Raw genomic sequence first — 15,884 nt, forward strand, 5'->3', positions numbered from 1 at the left:
TTTTCGAGCCAATGCAACCTTTTGAAACAGCTCACGCTCATAGGGAAAATCTTACCTGCTCGCTATCTGCAGTAGAAATAAGCTTTTTAGATCGCACAGATGATAGAAGGGCACAAATGAATGCGAAATTAGAAAAGGAGCTAAGTAAGAGGACTTCAGTAGATAATTATGCTTTTGCCGCAATAAAAACACAAGGGAGAATAGCTTTAGACGCTTGGCATGTAGGGAAATTTTGTATATATCGTGGTGAATCTTATTATGATAACATTTTCGTGGGAGCGAGTGAATGTAAACATACGTTTATCTTTAAGGCCAAATGGACATTCATGCTGAACGGACTTGATCCTGTCATACCTGGTGTATATTACATTTGTGGGCATAATGCCTATTATCGTCTTCCAAAGGGATGGTGGGGGAGATGTTATTTGGGTATAGTGTTTCCAAAGGTTTATCAACTGGATGACCTATCGGTGATTCCAAAGACGCCTGGATCTCATCGTATCCAGAAAAGAGAGACCGCAGCTGCTGTGGTAGGAGATATATTTGGAGCCATGATTCCTTCATTAGGAGTTGTGTTGAATTCCATCAAAATAAGAAAGTTGTCTACTATAGTGGATAACATGTTGACAAAGTTTTCAGGTGCTATAATCCTGATGGATGCTGAACTTGCAGCGGAAAGAGCTATGACTCTTCAAAACAGGCTTGCCCTAGACATTCTTTTAGCAAAGGATGGCGGCGTTTGCAAAATGCTTGGTGCGCGCCACTGTTGCACGTATATTCCAGACAACAGTGTGAAGATTAAAACAATGCTTGCTAATCTAACAAAAGAGAGTGCAGACTTGAAGGAATTGAAAGAACCAGGAGTTTGGGAGAAGGTTGGAAAGGGACTTGCTTCAGTGGGAAATTGGCTTGGTGGCATCTGGAATGGAATATTACTAAAAATAATACAGGGAATACTAATAGTACTAATTTGCATCTTTGGGATTTGGGGAATAAAGAGGGGAATACTAATGATCATGGCAAGAATTAAGAGAAGGAAGGAAGAGAAAATGATGAAAAGAATGGCAGAAGAATACAAGGCAAGAACAAGGGGAACTAAAAAGCAAAGAGAACTGACAGAATTTTAATGGAATAAAATTTGTGGGAATAGTTTGTGTGATGACAAGTAGTCATCAGAGGAGGGATTGATGACGCAGAAATGAAGGTTTTACATTTATTAGCGCATAAACGTAGTGCTGCAATAATCAAGTGTGACTTTAACCGAACTAATAAAGATTGTACGGGGACAAATGTGCCCTCAGAGTAGTTCGCCAACATTTATAAGCGTGCTTTATATAACGTGATGTATTAGAATTGTACTAATCTGACATAACCGTAAACGTGTGCCATGATTTGCTTGTTTGAAATGTTTTAACTTAGCCTAACTTTAGTGGAGGCTTCGGCCTAGTTGCCTTGTCTCACGGTTTAGATGCTCGTGTTTTTCCAATGTGCTAATAAACGTGTATTCTTGCTTGAAGCTGTACTTTTCCAGTGAGATCGGTTCACATGCTTATCTTTAAGGTTTCGTGCCAGCCTGGCATCTTCTTCTTTGCTCCAAGGTCAATCTGCAGGTGCGGACAATGGAAGCTCTGAAAGTGAGTTAATTGGTAAAATATGTTGCAACTTACGTTCCCGACTCCAAGGATAATGTATGCTTAGGTAGAAGCTTGTGAACTGTTGTTTTTGATTGGACAATTTGAAGCCAACCTATGAACCCTCCAATGGAAGACCCTATTGGATTTGAACTGTTGTTTATTTAAACCCGGTGCACAAGAAGAAAGCGGCCATTACCCGGACATTATAGCCATTAGCCATTTTTGCTATTACGGACATTTTCCATCGGACATTGCCCATTAGACATTTGCCATTACCCGCCATTTGCAGGACATTGGCCATTATGGCCCATCTTGCCGACATCGTCATTTTGCCATCTTCTAGAGACTTTAAGTAATTCTCGCCCTAGAGACTTTAACTTTGATTTGCCCCTTTGCATGAAGTAGTAGTTTTGTCCTTTTATCTTGCCGCTGTGAGGCAATTGCCCCGTCCACCCTGCCCCTTTGCCCCCGTCCCATGCTGATCGAAACCGGTACCTGTGAGACGAAGACTTCCTTGAATGCTGATTGAATTTGGTAAATATGAAAGGAAAATGTACAATTGCATTGTGTTTCTTTTAGGTAACCAACTGCTGATTTTTGATAAGAGCCCTAGTTAGGAGTTTTCCAAATTAATGTTGCTAAATTGTTTTGCATGAAGTCCCACATGCAGATGCTAATTTGAGGTTAGATGAGGATTCATTTGATGCACGATGCAATTTGAGACCTTGTTATGCTGACTAATGTATGCAATTAGCCCATTACAGATTATAGTTTTAGTGGTTTGCGTTGCTATTATCGAATGCATTGTTATTCAAATGCTGCATAGATTGCATCTGTTTCGCCGTTATGGACAGCTATTAATGTGCATTTACATATATCATTTGGTGTTGAGACACATTTATATCGTGCTAGCTTTGTTAATATAGGGAAATAAATTCATTAACTTTGAATGAACTGGTGTGGTTATTCATGGCCGAAAGGTCATGGTTCGCCGAAATGTTTTCTGGATTAATTGTGAAGTGTTATGTTGATCAGGGCATTGCTTATGTTCGTTATTGATTATTGATTAGATTAAATTGATTACTCTCGGGTGAAGAGAGCCCCACTTGGTCAAAAGATTCATTGACCTAAGAGCGTCCAGATACAGGTAATTTATTAGGTTGGAACGCTGTATCAGTAGATGGTAGCAGAGGACGGTTTCGACTTTTGGGACCCCGCTCGGGAGGTATATGGTGTTGAATTAGATTTTTCTTGGGTAAAACAGATTGAGAGAATGATGATGCCCTAAGTCCCCCGCGACTTTCCCGGGATCTCGGAGCTTGCGAATGGAGAGAATGGAGGTGTGAGATCGGCGTTGGTGGTACTAGTGACGGTATGAGTGAAGTTAGGATTTTGCGCTTGCACAGCTTATTGCCGCAGATTGTTTGAAAAGGTTGCGAGGATTTTAGAGAATAGCGGAGGTGCGACTCCGAGTGTGAGAGTAGGGAAGTCGTTGAACTTCATGTGCATGTGGCGCTTTGTGCAGAAAAAGGTCCACGTGGTTGTTGTTGTTGAGACGGGCCCTGCGAGGTCAAGAGACTCCGGAGTATGTTGAAAAGTGTATGAGACACTTGTTTTATGTTGTGGTCTGGTCGGTTTAATAGGTTGACCGGGCGTGGTCAACGAGTCGGTACGTGTGTTAAGGGAGTGAAAGAAAACTTCGACTTCGGGCTTTGACAAATTGTAGCGTCCAGATACAGGTAATTTATTAGGTTGGAACGCTCTATCAGAGGTTAGCCGGACGTTTTTAATGACAGATAATGGTGTTTAGCTTAAATCAAAGGAAATGGAATATTTTATCATGCATTGCAAATTTCAAGATTACCACAGCTATATATGTACCTTAAGGGACTGGAGAGGTGGAGATATTTAATCACATGCTGAAGGACTGGGTGATGAAGGTGCATAAGTCTGGAGGTGAGTGGTAAAACATTTTGTGAGAGAAGGTGCAGATGTATCCTATCACACCTCACATCAGTAGTGAGGTTAGTGCCTATAAACTGCTTAAAGGAAGAGATCCCGGGTTTACATTTTGTACATGGTGGTTTAAGTAGAAGTGGGGAAAAAAGTATGGAGATGTGGATCAGGTGGTCAGAAGGGTAAAAATGAAGCAAGGACGGATGAAGGAATGGTAGGATTCAAAGTGGAGAGTGAAGGAACCCAATTTTAAGGTGCAGGATTGGGTGAGAATTCGATTACCGGGTATCTTGGCAAAAGGTATGCCAAGGTATGGCAAAGCTTTGAAAAGTTAGTAAAAGTCAATGCCAACAGTGTGGTCACACAGGATGGTAAAGTGTCATGTCATAAGAGTGGCCAAGTGCAATGGGAAGATGATGGCGGAGGTTGTCAGCAAGGAAGAATTAGAAGAGAGTTCTTTGGTTAAGATTGACAAGTCCAAATGGAATGAGGAATGTCTTACAAGGGAACGTAATGTGTTCGCTAATGTCTGTGGAAAATGTTCCACATATGTTGAGATGGTGTTCAGCAAGGATATGGAGCTGAACGAGTTACTGGCATCTAGGGGTATCTAGGGGTATGGAAATAAGTCAGATGAGACGTGCCCAAGTTAGGTATAGGTATTTTGTATCATGAATTTCCTTTTGCTGTGATGCTCTTCTAAAGGGAAAAGGTGTGTTGCATACTTCATTTTAAATGTATAAAATGATGAGCATGCCAGGTAATACTTTGCAGGCTCCTAATTTGCACTCGTTCTAGGAGCTGATAAAGCACAATGCTGGGAGCTGGTCCGACTGGCTGTCTGTGGTTGCTGTGCTGCTTCAAATAAACCTGTTCTTTAACTTTTGTGGCTATCACTTCTTTGCAGCACATACATATGTTTGAACTTATGTTTTATTTTCCAAAAGTAAAACATTTTCCACAGCCTATTTTAGGAGTGTTCCCTTCAATTTCAGACTTACTTCCGCTCCAGGCATGCTAAATCTCCAACTCATTGCAGGGTGGAAATGTACTGCAAATGATTTGTGGACACCCACAAACCTGTGGGTTTTTGGCTTTTCACCACTCTTGATGGGTAATTCCAGCCACACGGGTGTCACTTTATGTTTGAGTATTTTATTGACTAAAAATTACCCTGCTATGCACTGGCTGAAGCAGGTTCTTGTTCCACAGTGGAAGGGGAAGATAGCTAGTGCTTAACTGGTAAAAGAATGAGTGCTGGGCCCCAAAAATTAGCTCAGAATAGCCGCAGCCCGCCCATCTGGGTGAAGAGCCTCGTCCCCTCACCTTTTTCTAGACAGGAAGAGTGTCTTTCAGGCTGAGTACACATCAGTCTGACATACACTCTTCTTATTGAGGTCAGGCAACCAGGAGCTAGCCATGCACTGTGGGTATGACCTCCTCAGCCTGGAAAAAGTGCCTAGAAGTCCTACCCCTCATGACAAGGGCAAGCCTCACCAATTGCCTCGGACCTGGGCACTTCAGTTTTAAGCCCTGAAGTGGCCAGGGCCACGTGTCAATCAGTGACATCTCACCACAGAGTGGGGTGGGCTCAGCAAGTATCACTGACTCCATCCCACTTTGTGATGAGTGAGGGTCTGTTGCCTCCTCTCATTGGCTGCCCTCAAGCCACCAATGAGGGAAGGCAGCAGTCCCAACCCTCTAGGGACGTCTGAGGCTTTCCTCTTTCGAAGCTGAAGAACAGGTCAATTTAATGTTTTTGGATGTTTGGTGTGTGCATTTTGTGAGTTAGTGTTGTGAATGGGTATGTGTGTGTGTGTGTGAATGCAGGGGTGTAAGTAAGTGCATATATGTGCATGTGTGGCCTGCCTGTCCAGGGCCAGCTTTAGGACAGTGCGAGGGGGGGTGCTGACCCGAGGGGGGACAGTTTATTTCACAGTAGCTTACAATTTTTGAGTACCTGCTGCAGAGCTCCTTGTGTGTCCAGCTTTCAGGCAGCAATACAAATTTCAAAATAACTCTTGTGATTAATGTTCTCGCTACACAGGAGTTTTGTCTGGTGCCAGTTTTGACTCACCATAAAGTAGCACAGAGGGTTAACATGTCTGCTGCAAAGAGCGGGTACTGGGCAGATCACAGATTTGTATTTTATGTGGATTACCGATTCTGTCACAGAGATTCTTTTGTTACTACAGTTCATAAGATACTACCCAAATAACAGTGACTGTTACGAACTGTCATCAAAGAGCTGCATGTAAACTGCATAAAATAGTTAGGACCTTAAGCTCTCCCCCCCTCCAGTCTTTTATTATCTATTCCTAATGTTGCCAAATTTGGATAAATATACATTCTTATTTGGAATGTCAGCCTTTCCCGCCAGCTTTAAAACAAATGAAATGTATGTGAGAGAGGGGTTATGGAGAGATGTGAGGCACTTTTGCCCGGTGGTAGTGAAGGCATCTGAGGAGCAGGTCATGGGGGTCACCAAAAGTGGCTGTCGCACCGGGCGCCACCAGTGCTAAAGCCGGCCCCGCGCCCGCCCTCCCCCCATGTCAAAATTACTTGCCACCTCTGACTCAGAAACCCCTGTTTGGCACTATCGAGCGTTGGGTGGCAAACATCAAGTCTGCATAGTCTTGTTTCCACCCCATGTCTCTTTAATCCATCGCCAGATGCTCGCGGTCCCTCTATCTCACTCGTGCAGTTTTTTTTTAAATTGCTGGTTTTCCCTTCTCCCTTTTGTGTTTTTTCTTTTTCTTGCACTGGGCCAGTCTACTAAGGAAAATCTTTGCTGTACCCAAAACAAGTGCCAGTAGGCACCTTCTGCAAACACCGGCTCAAATCAAGCACTGGTTGGGCTCCTAATGATCCTGCTGGGGTGTTGTGGTCCGCAGAGGGAGATAACGTGCTACCATAAAACACTGGGGCTCGTGAAGTTTGAGAGCTGTTAGCTGTAGATATCCACCCAAATTTCAGGAAGACATTAAGTAAAAAAAAAACGATTGAATTCTTCTGGAGGGCTTTTTCACTGAGAAAATTCAATAAAAATTGGGCTGAATAGTACACATTCGCTCCTGGCATTTTCAGTCTCTTTTACGGCACCTAGACCAGTGCTTAATTTGTGCTTGTTGTTTCCGGTGCACTTATTTTTGAGGGCTGGGGCTTATTCTTCTGCCTCAAGCATTTGCTGCCAGCAAAAGACACTTTTGGGAAAGAGTGAGGACGCGGACAACGAAAAAGCGTCACAATGGGAGAAAGCAGAAAACTGCGAGAGTGAGCTGAAGGGGCAGGGAGTGGCTTTAAAGAGATTGAAGAGTCCCGAGATGGCTTCAGGATTACGCCGCCTCAATATTCCCTGTTTGCACATTTAATTGCAGCAGTAGCGTGTTTAAGAGGATGTCTTTGGGCACCGGCACGGTTTTGTTTACAAATTAAGCACTGACCTAGACAACTGTTGATTTACACTAAAGCACCAGCAGTGCGGCACGAAGGAAACATGAAACACGCTGGAGTTTGTCTGCCCGGGTCTCGCAGGGTGAAGTGATGGGCAGCGCTGCACAGAGAGCATGTCCCGAAACTTAAGAGAATAATTCTCTGTTGCCTTCACTTTCAGGGAATTGCCGGCTCGCGCCAGAATGTTTCCCATCCTCATCTGCTTAACGTTTACGTGAGCACAAACACGACCCCTCCGCCGCCCCCGCTAACCTCCGATCAGACGCTCGGCAGAAAACACTTTGGCAGATCTACGTTGCAAATTTAGGGTGACCAGACATCCTGGATTTCCCCAGACAGTCCCGGTCTTTAGAGGACTGTCCCGGTGTCCCGACGCTTCTCTTAATTTTAATTAAATGTCCCGGTTTTTTGGCCAAAGGCCAGATGATTAAATACATGTCCCTGTTTTTGGGACAAAGGACTGATCATCTAGGGAAGCATAAGTTAAAGAGGCCTACAAAGTATTTAATAATTAAAGTATTTTATCTGTTATTGTCAGGCAACACAGTCCCAGGTCTGCTCCCAGCTGCAGACGGAGTGAGGAGCAGGGAGAGGTGGGTGGGGGCGGGTTGGGGGTGCAGGGTGGGAGGTCAAGCCATAGCTCATTTTATATATGTAGTCTTGTAAATGTGTGTGTGTATATATATGTGTGTGTGCACACACACTCACTCTCTCTATCTCACAAAGCTACACAAAAAAACGGGACAGGCCCGATATAAAAGTGAGAGTAAAGTCTTTAGTCCTTCTTTTATGTCTGACCTGTCCCGCTCCTCAAAATCTGGTCACCGTATCTTAGCAGAACGTGTAAGGTTCATCAAACAACGAGGAGACAGTGAAATCTGGTAGATTCCAGCAATGTGTGTTTCCTTATGCTATGTTATGTTACATTCCTATGCAAACTGATCGCCTCATTTACTATGTTTTGGCACAGGGCAGCGCTGAAAGGCGTCAAAAGAAAAGACAGGCGGCCCATTCCTGCCCTTTTCCCCTCTGCTGGTGATGACGCAGAAAAAGAGGGTCCTACATATATTCATACATATTGCATAAATAAACTAATAATATAGAGTGATGTTAGTAAAAGAAATAATATACGAGGGAAAATGTGCCCTCGGGGTAGTTCGCCATCATTGTAAACGAGCTTTATTAATCATGAAGTATTGAAATGTAGTAATCCGTCATAATCGCAAATGTATGCCATGATTTCTTGTTTGAAAACTGTTTTGCTTAGCTTAAATTTAGTATAGGCTTTGGCCTAGTTGCTTGGCTTCAAATTCTAACTGCGTGATTCCTTTTTTTCCCTTGAACTAATGAAACATATATTCTTGCTTGAAGTTGTATTTTTCCAGTAGAAACTGGCTGGTACACTTATCTCCAAGGTTTCGTGCTAGGCCGGTTACATCCCCTTTGATACAAGGTCAGTCTCTGCAGGTGCGGACAATGAAGGTACAGATAGTAAAATAATTGGCAAACCATGAGACAATTTGTGTTCCAAGGCTCCAAGGCTAATGTATGCACAAATAAGTTCTAGTAAAAGGCAATTTTTCATTGGACAATTTGAAGCCAACCTATGAACCCTCCAATGGAAGACCCTGCAGAATTTGGAATGTTTCTTACTTAAACCCACCGGACAAAGAGAAGCCAGCCATTTTCCTCGATGCCAGTTTGAAGCCTGATGCCAGACTCCATTTTGGACGACACCCTGATACCCTTTTCTCTATTCGAGAGAAAGAGACTTAAGAATTCTCACCCTAGAGACTTTAACTTTGATTTGCCCCGTCTTGCCTATGCAGTAACTTTGCCCCATTTTCCTTGTCGCTGCAAGGAAACTTGCCCTTAACTTTGCCCCTTCGAAACTTGCCCCATGCTGATCAACCGGTACCTGAAGGACGAAGACTTTTCTTGAATGCTGATTGTATTTGGTAAATATGAAAGGATATATGTATTATGCATTGTGTTTTTCCTTTTAGGTACCAACTGCTATTTTGACAGGGCCCTAGCTAGAAGTTTTCCAAATTTGTGTTGGCTAAATTCGTTTCGCATGAAGCCCCACATGCCAATGCTAATTAGAGGTTAGTCGAGGTATTCATTCAATGTATCATGAAGAATTGAAATCTTGTTATGCTGACCGAATGTATGCAATTAGTCAAATACAGTTAGTCACATTGGTGATTTGCATTGCTATAACAGAGTGTATCATCATCCAGATTTTGCGTAGATTGCGTTTCTTCCACCGTTATGGACAGCTAGTAATGTTCATATACATATATCAATTGGTGTTGAGACATATATATATCGTGCTAGCTTTGTTAATATAGGGAAATAAATTCACTAACTCTTAATAAACTGGTGTGGTTATTCATGAGTGAAAGGTCATGGTGCGCCGAAATACAAACTGTTATTGATTTCTGATGTGCTATATTGACCTATTAATTGGGCATTGATTACCGATTACAGTAGTTATTGACTATTGATCTGAGTGACTCGACTATTTTAGGATGAGGAGAGCCCGACTCGGTTAAAAGATCCACCGACCTCCAACGTGTCCAGGTACAGGTAATTTATAAGGGCTGGACGCGTTACCAGTAGATGGTAGCAGAGATTGATGGTTTTGCCCTTTGGGACCCCATCCGAACAATAGACAGAGTCAAGTTAGAATTTTCTTTGATAAAAGAAGTTGGAGGGATGATGATGCCCTAAGTCCCCAATGACTTTCCCGGGATCTCGGAGCTTGCGAATGGAGGACATAGAGGTATGAGAATGGTCTCAGCATTTCTAGTGACGGTATGAGTGAAGTTAGGGTTTCGCGCTTGCACAGCTTATCGCCGCAGATTAATTGAGAAGTTTGTGAGGATTTAAGGGGTTAAAAGATATTAGAGGACTGTTCCTCCAAAGGTGTGAGAGTAGGGAAGTCGTCGAACTTCACGTGTGTGTAGCGCTTTGAGCAGAGAAAAATTGTCCACGTGGTTGTTGATGTTGAGACGGGCCCTGCGAGGTCAAGAGACTCCGGAGTATGTTGAAAAGTGTATGTGACACTTGTTTGATGTTGTGATCTGGTCGGTTTAATAGGTTGATCGGGCGTGGTCAACAAGTTGGTATGAATGTTGCAGAGTGAAAGAAAATTTCGACTTTGAGATTTGACAGATTCTAAAGTGCACTAGAATAGTTCATTGATCAGTTGAGAGTAAAGTTTGCGGGTCAAATTTTGCTTGCGAAAGTGGGAAACCGAGAGAGATGGAATAACTGCCGAGGCTAGTGAAAAATCCCTAAGGTTTCTGAAGCGATTGTGTTACCCTTCCTGTAGTAAACCGACAGATCTGTTTTATTCTTTTGGTTAAGTGCTCGCGTTATATTGCAGAAATTAGTTTATGAGTGAAGCCGAATGAAAAGAGCACAAGCCGCAGGACTTTGTCAGCCGCAGTGTGTGAGTGTGACGTCACTAGGAGTCGCGCTGGGATAGGTCGGTTGGTGAGAAGGGTCGCGCACGGATTGGACGCAGTCCGTGAAGCGCAATTGGAAGGGGAAAGGCAAGCGAAGAGTATTCCGGGAATTAAAGTCACTTATTGATTACATATTTTAGAAAAAAACAAAAGACGGAAAGATGACATTTTTCAAAGCATTTAAGAGTGCCATGAGGGGAGATGTTTATATTAAAGCAAATGTAGGAGAAGAAACACCGCCTGAGGGTACACCAGCTTACATCGTCATTGAAGAAAAGGGTGTAGCGCCATGTCTTTGGCTAAAGCAATGGTGCAAATTAACGGAAAAACATGGAAGTGTAGCGTTCCCTATCCACGGGTCGTTTAACCTAAGGGTTTTAGAAAATCTGAGGTTTGCGCTATACGACATGAAAGTACCCCCAAGGCCAGCACAGTTTGAGGCATTGGCAATTTGGGAGCTAATAGCTAGAAACCAACAACAAAAGAAATTTGAGACAAGAATAAGAAAAGTAGAAAAGACACTAGCGGATGCTAGATGGGACAGCACACAAAAGGTTTGGAGATCAGATGTATTGCAGGGAATTAAATTGTTTCCAGCGATTGCCGAGGAAGCAGAGACGGAAGGAAGGAAAGCCACCTGTAAGACAAACAGGAGTCAGTCCAGAGAGGGAGAGAGCAATAGAAACTCGAAAAGGGGAGACGAGTCAGATGATGAGGAGTTCATTATACAATTGCTGAATGATCGCCCACCGCCATATGTGGAAAGCGAAAAAGGCTCAAGCATTAGTACTGCCCCTCCAGAACCAATACAGGGTAATGTAATGCCAAATTTGAGAAGATCTCAGGGCCGAACAGTTCTGACATGCCTTTCTCACCACGAATACCACGGGTCCAGAGGATGTACCCAGACGTGCCAGCATTGAAACCTGCTGATAACTATCAGCCACAGGTTCAAAGGCACTGTTGTGATGAGCATAACATGGGAATGACTTCCGATTCAATGGCGCAGGGAGGACAAAACTATCAGAGACCGACATTGATTCAAGCTGAATCAACACAGTTCTTGATGCCCCAAAAGCAGACACAAGAAGTGCGAGTAATAGAAAGCCAGTTAGGTATGCCAGCAATGATGAACCATAATGTGGGGATTAACATGCCACAGAATTCGGGGAACAGACAGAATCCAGACGCAATATCTCTACCTATCACTGTAGGTCCACCAGTACCACTGTACATACAGGCAAATTCAAGCACAAGCGACCAAGGGTCAATGATACAGAATGGGACAGGGAGGAGATGCATAGAAACCACTCCAGAGACAACTCCGATAGCGGCACTGCCAAATGGATCTGGGTCCTTGTCGGAATTTAGCCCAATTCCAATTTGTGCTCCGTCAACCGTGGTAAGGTCACATCCACCACTATTAGTACCGTTAACCTCACAGACTGAAACATTACAGAAACCGTCAGTGGCAGGTGATGTAACTGCTACACTGATGGGACTGAACGCGCAACAGCTAACACAATGGTTCAACAGCCTGAACTCCCCACAGAGTGTATCCAGCGGGAAGGGAGAAGAATACCTGAATAAAATAAGGTTGGGTATGGAGGCAGATGAACTGGTTGAGGGAACAATGGGTTTGAACAGATTAGAATCATACACGGAGGAAGAACTAAGATACATGTGCCCTAGGATTACAAGAGAAGTGAGCAGCATACATAAGAAATTACAAGAAATTGCAGACAGACACGAGATTGATATAGGTAAGACTAAACACCTGAGTAGAAGTTACAGGTTAGATTTCGACACAAAAGACTTTGAACACATGAGATCCGCAGGGATGAAAACACACCTTAAAGAGATACTGCAGAGTGCACAGGTCTGGAGATGTTTAGACAAGTGGGAAAGCAGGTGGGTCAAGAAAAAGGATAAAAAGAAGGAAAATACTTCGGAACGAAGTGAGAAAAAACAACAGAATGACGATCTGATAACCATGTTACCAATGAGAGAGACAGCAGGGGGAAAACTTGTGCATGTACCATGGCACAGGTGCGATATTCAATCCTTTACGGACGACTTTCCCAAATTGAGAGAAAAACCGATCGAGTGGTATCAACAAACAGATAGATTTGTGAAACTCGCGAAGTGTCTCTGGGAAGACCTGAATACCTTATTTGAGATTGTGGTTCCGGCTGATTTGTGGGAAGATTGTAAAAGGGCTGTAGGTTGGCCGACGAGTGAACCAGAGAGAGATAGGGACACAGGTGCGCCATCACCTACGGTAATGAGTTTGTACCACAAGGTGATCGAGCACTTGAAAACCAAGGTTGCGTCGAAAAATGTGGATTGGCAAAGGACTGACAGGACCGCCCAAGAGATTAAAGAATCTATACACGCATATTATGAGAGGTTGTTGAAAGCGTTTAAAAATTACAGTGGCACAGAAACGATTGAGCCAAAGGACATGCTTCATTTTGTGTTCAGGTTTGTGGAAGGGCTGAGACCTGAAATTAGCCAGATGATTAAATTGCATTTGATTTGTTGGCAGTCAAAGTCGATCGATGAAGTGTTGAATTATGCAAAATACTGCAGTGATGAGATTGAGACAAAGCAGAAAAGATTGAAGGAAAAGGTGATGGTGATGCAGCTCAGAGCAGCTCAGACAGGTTTACAAGGTTTGCAAGGTTTTCAACAACAGATGCCGCAGCAACAGGGAAATGCTATGTTTCAGCCGCAGATGAGAGGCAGAGGCCGAGGAGGTTTTGTGAATAATGGTCCTGATTTGAATACCGTTATGATTCCAAATGGTATACAGGCAATGAAGAAGATGATGCCATGTCACACGTGTGGAATTGTCGGGCATTGGAAACGGGAGTGCCCAATGATGGTGCAGGAAGGTGTAGGTCAGCAAAACAATGAGGCCAATGCATTTCAAACTATGAGAGGACCGAAACTGAGAGGTCCGAACCCGAATTTTCAAAACAATATGAACCAGATGCAGGGTCTACAACCCATGCAACCGCAGCAGGTGCAAATGCCCTGTGTGCAAATGACACAATTGCAGCCAATGCAACAGCAGTTTCCCATGGTACCTAATCAGCAAATGCAAATACCCTTAGCACCAATGAATCAGCAGCAAGCAATGCTTCCTCAACAGGTCACGGGTCAGGGAATGAGTCAAAATGACACAGTACACCAATTCCCACTACACAGCGAGAACGGAATAATCGATGTATGGGAGAGTGGAAGTTCAGATGAGGAGGGAAATTGTGTGCCTGCAGCATCTTTGGAAGTTGATCAAAAGGGTCCGTATGTGGAGGGAAGAGTTATGGGTCATCGCGTTTCATTCTTGGTTGACACAGAGCTACACGTTCCACTGTTAGGAGCATTGAAGTGCCAAATCTGCCACTTTCAGGGAGAACAGTTCAAGTAGTGGGAGTAGCAAACAGGTACCTGACAAACCCAATCACAGATCCAGTACAAGTCAGAATTGGCAACTATCAAGGGTCACATAATTTTGTGGTATGTGACTCGAGCCCGATATCACTGTTAGGGAGAGACCTATTGTGCAAATTGGGATGTTCGATTATGTGTTCGAACGATGGAATTAGAATTCAGACGAGCAGTGATGGGGAAGAGGAGGACAGTGTAGAAGGGGATGAGATGGAGACTGTCGATGAAGAGTATCCTCTGATTACCCTTTTTCCGATGATCACTGAAGCAGATATTCCAGCTGAGTTACAGGAAACAGTCGGAAAAGAAGTGTGGGATATGACAGGAAAAGAGGTAGGATTGGTGAAAGGAGTGGAACCAGTGAAAGTGACTGTAAAACCCAATGTAACCTTTCCCCAGACCCCACAGTACCATATGGCACAAGACACCCTCATGAAAGTCGCCCAACTCATTGATGAGTTTGTGAAACAGGGAGTACTGAAGGAAGTGTTAAGCAGTCCATGTAATTCACCAATTATGGGACTAATAAAGCCAAGTGGAAAGGTCCGAATTGTTCAGGATTTGAGGAAAATAAATGACATAATAGTAAAATGTTGTCCCGTAGTACCAAATCCAGCTGTGATAATGTTTCAAATTCCCTGTGATGCTGAATGGTTCTCAGTTATTGACTTATCACAAGCATTCTTTTCTGTGCCTCTTCATGAGGACAGCCAATTTCTTTTTTGTTTCAAATTCCTAGACAGAGTTTACAGTTGGTGTCGAATTCCTCATGGGTTTTCGGAGTCACCGTCAATTTTCAATCAGATTCTAAAGAAAGATTTGGAAGCGTTGGAATTACCATTCGAGTCAACCCTGGTACAGTACATTGATGACTTACTGATTGCATCCAGGACAGAAAGTGACTGCACAGCTGACACCATTGCCCTATTGAACCATTTGGGAAGAAATGGACACAAGGTGTCTCCTTCAAAATTACAATTCTGCCGGAAGAAAGTGAAATATTTGGGTCACCAAATAGAGAAAGGGTCACGGAGAATAATGAAAGAAAGAATAACAAGTGTACTTCAAATGAGTCCCCCAAAGACGAGGAGGAAGGTGAGGACGTTTTTGGGAATGGTGAGTTATTGTCGCCAATGGATTCCCAACTTCTCAACTCTAGCAAAACCTTTACTGAAACTGACCCAGAAGGATGCATTGGATGAAATTGAACTGAAAGGAGAGGAGATGGATGCTTTTATTGAATTGAAAGAATGCATGTGCAGGGCTCCAGCTTTAGGTATGCCTGACTACACAAACCCTTTCACATTGTTTTGTCATGAACGTGATGCATGTTCCTTGTCTGTCTTGACCCAAGCCCATGGTGGCGTAAACAGACCAGTAGCATATTTTTCAGCTACTTTGGATCCGGTCGCAGCAGCACTGCCAGGGTGCTTGCGCGCCGTAGCCGCAGTTGGTATCAGCCTCACTCAGAGTGAAGGAATAGTGATGGGACACCCTTTAACAGTCATGGTCCCTCACTCAGTCGAGATACTTCTGACACGTTCCCGAACACAGCACATGACTGGTGCTAGACTCACAAGGTACGAAACAATAATTCTGGGATCACCTAATGTGCAGCTGAAAAGGTGCACTACATTGAATCCAGCAACCTTGTTTCCCAGTGAAAATGCTGAAATTGTGAACGCTGAAGACATCGAGCACGACTGTCTTCAGGTGACTGAATTTTGCACCAAACCAAGGCCTGATATCAAAGACACCCGATTGGAAGAGAATGATCAAATCATTTTTGTTGATGGTTCATGTTTAAGAGATGCACTGGGTGTATTGAAAGCAGGGTACGCTGTATGTACTGTAACAGGTGTTCTGGAAGCCTCTTGGCTTCAAGGGGTTTACTCAGCACAGGTAGCAGAAT

Source organism: Pleurodeles waltl, chromosome 10 (assembly GCF_031143425.1).
Source record: "Pleurodeles waltl isolate 20211129_DDA chromosome 10, aPleWal1.hap1.20221129, whole genome shotgun sequence".
Classification (NCBI taxonomy): domain Eukaryota; kingdom Metazoa; phylum Chordata; class Amphibia; order Caudata; family Salamandridae; genus Pleurodeles; species Pleurodeles waltl.